We start from the raw sequence: 5,379 nt of genomic DNA on the forward strand, positions 1-5,379 counted from the left end.
GTCGTTCCACACCTGTCTAGTTGACAGTTAAGCATGAACAGGGCGGGGCTCCGTGCAGGCATGCATTCAAGGCGGCACCCAAAGGCGCGCACGCAGAAACGCGCACTACACACACTCGCGGACCACTGGCTGAACTGGTCTAACTTGAATTTCCCTTTTCACCTTTATGTATGTTGTCTAAGCGCAAAGGAACGAGGGCGTTATACATAAAGAATGTGACTTGAAACATTCTAATTTAAATGGGTTGGACAATGTGGGGAAACAAATAAGATGGGACTGAGGAATTTCACCTGCTTGTAACCCAAATAACAAAGATATTTCATTCATTTTCTAAACTTTCATTCACTTTCTAAACTGCTTATCCTCACAAGGGTCATGGGAAGGGGGGCGGGGGGGATTGTATTGCTGGATTCTATCCCAGCTAGGCGGGGACACCCTGAATCGGTGGCCAGCCGATCGCAGGCCACAAGGAGACAACCACTCATGCTTACACTCATACCTAGGGGCTATTTAGGGGGTCCAATCAGCTTACCATGCATGTCTTTGGAATGTGGTTGGAAACCGGAGTACCCGGAGAAAACCCACGCAAATCCTGGGAGAACATGCAAACTCCACACAGTGATGAACGCCCTGTGATCGAACCTACAACCCCAGAGCTGTGAGCCTGACGTGCTAACCAATCTGTCGCCAGGGCGCCCAATAAAGATAATGCTAACAAAATTTCGCAACATTTTATTTCATTTCCTTGCTGAACCGCTTTATCCTCACTAGGGCCGCGAGAGGTGGTGGTGGAGCCTATCCCACCTGCCTTCAGGCACGAGGCAGGGGACACCCTGAATTGGAGGCCAGCCAAGTGCTGGGCACAAGGACACAAACAACCATCCATGCTCATATGCATACCTAGGGGCAATTTAGAGTGTCCAATCAGCCTACCATGCATTTCTTTGCAATGCAGGATTTCACAACATAGAGTAGTACGTCAAGTACTGCCAAGCGATTCAATTTTTAATCGTGATTAGTCCAAACTCCACTTGCAATTGGAGGTTTTGTTGTTGATGTCTTAAATGCAAAATTTATTACATTTTATATCCTCCTATTAAAACAGGATCAATTGTTCTCATCTAATTTTCTGAACACATTAGAGTTGCTGAAGCCTATCCCAGCTGACTGTGGACAGCCTGCATCGGTGGCCAGCCGATCGCTGGACACAAGGAGATGGACAACCATGCACACTCACACCCATACCTAGGGGCAATTTAGAGTGTCCAATCAGCCTACCAGTAAAAAGGCAGATACTACTGGTTTGGGGCAGATGTTCCTAGCAAAAGCTAAATATAGAATGTATTGAATTGAAAATGGTCTCAATTTAGATAAGAGTGAGCCATTTTTTTAGCTACGAGTCAACATTTGGCTAGTTTTAGTTTTTAAATGGCGATAGATGATTTGGAATTGTTTATCCTTAATTCAATTTAGCTTACTTCATAACAACCCGCAGATATCAGAAAATATATCGACTGAAAACATCAAAGTATTTATATATATTCTTCATCCTCTGTGACAAAACGCTAATATTACCGCTTTCAATAATTGTGAAAGGCTTCTCAGTGTATTCATAATTGTTTAATACTGTGCCTGTAGCCAAATTGTGGTGGTGCTTTGAGTTGCCCCATATTTCTAAAATCAAAGGGTTGAATCCTGGGCATTGCTGTGTGGAGGTTACATGTGTGGGTATTCACTGGTTCAGCGCTCACATCCCAAGTTATGCATGATAGGGTGATTACGGTGGCTGGTCTTCTTCCCATAATAAGATGGTTTAGGTGGTAGCACCATTGTGGCGCCGTTCACGCGGGAGCCAGTGGGAGTAGCTCTGTACACTCTTATGTTTTTCGTGTTTTACAGCCCTTCAATCTTTTTTAAAAATTACATTTTAATATTTCTTAATACATCCCTTTTTACTTTACTTTGTACTTTATACTTTTTACTTTAATGTTTTTACAACTTTCCTTGTTCTGTTAGCCTGGCTTCTTTCGGCTACTTCTTTTTTTGGAACCATTTAGCCATGCCTATGCTGTCACACACATGGGACTAGCTGTTACAATACGCAGCAGAAGGAGCAACACCTCGGTGCCGCCGGAGTTTCGGAGCTGGACAAAAGTGCCGGGAGGAGAAGCAACGCTTCTGACCAACCATTCCATCGTGGGATAAGATGGAAGAGCTGTCGGCGCTTACCAGCAACAGAGTTGAGGAGTTCTGCCCTGCTGCTGTTTTCTTCAGCTCCAGACTACTGAGGAACTGTACTGATAAGCTTGGAAGAGTGACTCTGCATATTCTCTACCTCGGTCACAGTCTGCAGAAGTTCCCCATCTCGTGGAAGACTTCCTGTGTGTGGTTCCAGTTTTTGTCCAACTTTACGACTTTTTGAGTCTATCCGTTTTTGCTACTCGTAGCTCGTTTTGTGTTTTTGCTGCTTTTCTGTCTTAATGACTTGGTGATTCTTAATGATCCCATTGACTTTGATTTGCTTTGTACTTTGTGCTTTTTGCTTTGTTGTTCTGCGGCCTTTGACTGTACTGTCTAACTTATAACTATGCCTTTTCTTGCTACTGTCACAATGAAATTTCCCGAATACGGGATGAATAAAGTTATCCAATCCAATTGTGAACCTCGAGTGGTTACGCAGTACAAAAGAGGAACAATTTAATGCATACTTTAAGTTATAAATATAGACAAAGAACAAATGAAACCCATATTTGGAATGACTATTACAGCAAATCACCAAATATAGTATCAAGACCTGAGCCCATCATTAAAGTTTCATTTTACCCAAAAGCTAATGTCTCAGAAAGTCGTATGCATTTGTCAAAAGTGTTAACGACGGTAGTAATCTGGAAGTCTCATCAGTGCTGTACTGAAACTGGAATGTACATTGTTGAACCAGTTTAGCAACATTCTCAGAAATACACCTTATCCATCAATGGCGCATACAAGATTACGCAGCATAACAGCTGAGATTGTTGAGACACCAATGAAATGCTGTATTTCAACTTAAAAGGAATTTGACGACTCAGGTATCAAATGTACTTTTCTTTCAGGTTCCATCGTTTACTTCTATACACTAAAGTGTGATTTGTCTTTTTAATACAATTTTACTATTTTACTATCATTATGAACAATGCACATTATCATTTACCAACTAGTAATTTATTGATGAAACCACATTCTTAAAATTCTGTTTTGTAACAGTAGATGAAACTGGAACCTTTCAGGTGCAGTAAACTGAAAACTGAAGAATCTGATGATACCACCCACAAGGTAAAAAATACACACACACACACACACACACACACACACACACACACACACACACACACACACACACAATTTACATTATTTATGTGTGTGTGTGTATCCCCACCTCTGGCCCACAGTCAGCTGGGATAGGCTCCAGCACCCGACGACCCTAATGAGGACATTTATTATAATTATTTTGCACTATCACTGCGATTCTCCAGGGAAAAGATTAGTCAATGAAGCTTTCTGACCTTAATTCTCATATTCAAGTTCCCTTGGGGGAACTGGTGATATATGGGCCTATCTAAGGTCTGCACCTGCCTAAAACACTCGTCAGGATTAGCACCATGGTAAATTATTGAAGGAATGAATGTTAAAGTGTATATATATATTTTGACTTAAATATGAGAATTAAGGTCAGAAAGCTTCATTGACTAATCTTTTCTCTGGAGACTTAATCGCAGTAATAGTGCAAAATAATTACAATAAATGAAGCTCAATTCTTTTGTTTTGACCACTACAAGATGCAATAATATTGCCTCAAAAAAGCCTGGTGAGGTTTAATTATGGGTTATTTGCGAAAGAAACATGCAGCTAAATACAACTGACCCCAATGTTTTCCCAACCCACTGACCAGAATAATGACATTGATGAATTTACAGTGGGTCGCAAACACCACTTTAACGTATTACTTGCATGTTTTCTGCAAAATGATAAAATACCATTTTGAATTAAGCAGCGTGCCTTACGACTGACTGGCAACCAGTCTACGGTGTAGTCTTCCTTTCGCTCCGAAGACAGCTGGATTAGGCTCCAGCGACCCCTGCAACCGTTTTGAGGATGGGGAGTTTGGAAGATGAATGAATAAATGAATGAATGAATTGAGCAGCATTTTTTTTTACATAATTTGCAGTCTCCATGGTATCCTTACAGGTTTTGTACATATTGTATGTGACAAAATGCATTGCCATTTTCATTTTATAAGAATGTTTTTTATTCTCACAAACCTTTGTTGCTCATAATAATGTAGCCAACTGATTAAATGGAAATGTGTGGGTGCTTGTGTTGCAGTATTACTCCACGAAAGAATGAATGGAAGTATGGTCTTTTGTTGGGTTTCCACATTCCCTTTGGAGGTGGGTCCGCAGCAACTTTAAGGTGTGTTTGTCTGTCCCTGAGGTTAATTACCTGGAGTAGGAGGGTTTTGAGTAGGTATGACAAGTATGCCACATTGTTGCCACGGATGTTGGAATACGCCCTGAGTCTGAAATGACTTTAGATGTATTGTTTTGTTATGTTACATTCCTTGGTTTATTAAAGGTAGCATCCACACAGCAGAAAATGCTCTGAATCTTTGTGTTTTATGTTACCCAAGCAAGAGATAATTCATGAAAAATTAAATGAAGAGTTAAATGATTTCTTCATGAAATTAAGGTTGACACTCAGTGTGACTTTTATTTTATTCAGTAATTTTCCGTACCACTTATCTTCACAAAGATCGATGCCACACGAAAGCAACGTTCCCTCTTAGCTGCGCGCGTACGCAATTGCGCACTACTCTCGTGTTCTCTGTGTACAGCAAACATATGCAGCGCACAAAATAAAATCCAACATGAATTGTAAAAATCATAAACACATTTCAATTTTTCTGTGCCATTTTGGAACGGATGTTGTCAGACAGTGGCAGCCTGTCATTGAGAAACGACAAGAAACGGTAAACTATAACTTACACTGTGTCCAGCCAATGATATGATGCGGTTTACGTCACGTGTTTACTTCCGCGGCATGAGTAAATGTTGCAGGTTAGCATATACAGTAATACCTTGAGATACGAGCTCATATGTCGATTTACTCGTATCTCAAATCAACGTTTCCCATAGAAATGAACTAAATACAAATTAATTCGTTCCCACCCTCTGAAAAAACACCAAAAACGGATATTACAATGGGAAAACATTTTTATTGGTTGTAATTCACCATCTACTAAAAGAGTAACAAATAACTATCTAGTGGTAATGATGTTCAATACTAAAATGAGACATTAATCAGTACAACGTGGAGTGCGTGGAGGGGAGAGAGAGAGCGAGA

The sequence above is a fragment of the Stigmatopora argus genome, chromosome 14 (assembly GCF_051989625.1).
Source record: "Stigmatopora argus isolate UIUO_Sarg chromosome 14, RoL_Sarg_1.0, whole genome shotgun sequence".
Classification (NCBI taxonomy): domain Eukaryota; kingdom Metazoa; phylum Chordata; class Actinopteri; order Syngnathiformes; family Syngnathidae; genus Stigmatopora; species Stigmatopora argus.